Raw genomic sequence first — 608 nt, forward strand, 5'->3', positions numbered from 1 at the left:
GCAGCGAGAACCTTGCTGGGGAGTGACGGACCAGGCGCTCAGCTTTCCCCTCTCTGTGCCTCAGTTTCCCCCTGGCATGAGGGTGCTGGATTCTCTGAGCTCCTTTTGGCTTCTGAGGTCCTAGGAGATTATTTCACCGCCACCACTCACTACCACTGCTGCGTCCGTGGCTGTGACCAACACCACACAGTGAGGCAGGGCGGGCGTCGGTCTGGGCTCAGAGGTTCTGGATTCTGCCCCTGCTCTGAGACCTTGAGCAAGTCACTGACATTCCTGGGCCTCAACTTCCTAGATAGCAAAATGATTCCCATGTGCCAGGCACTGTTCTAAGCCCCTTCCGGGTTTTTGTCACTTAATTCTTACAACCACCTTATGAAGTCGTTTCCACATTAGAGACAAGGAAGTGGGCAACCAGGGAGATTAAGGAACCTGGCCAAGTACCGAGTGGCAGCACCCACCTGGCCCCAGCACCCACCCACCCTGCTACCCCGCTGCTCTGCTGCCTCCAAAATCGTCACAGCCTGGCTGGCCTCACCTGGTCCTCGGAGCCTGTGCTCAGAGTGGGGCTGCATCTGCTTTACAGAGGAGGAAAGGGAGGCTCCATGGGC

The sequence above is a fragment of the Pteropus vampyrus genome, unplaced genomic scaffold (assembly GCF_000151845.1).
Source record: "Pteropus vampyrus isolate Shadow unplaced genomic scaffold, Pvam_2.0 Scaffold86, whole genome shotgun sequence".
In the NCBI taxonomy this organism is placed as follows: Eukaryota; Metazoa; Chordata; class Mammalia; order Chiroptera; family Pteropodidae; genus Pteropus; species Pteropus vampyrus.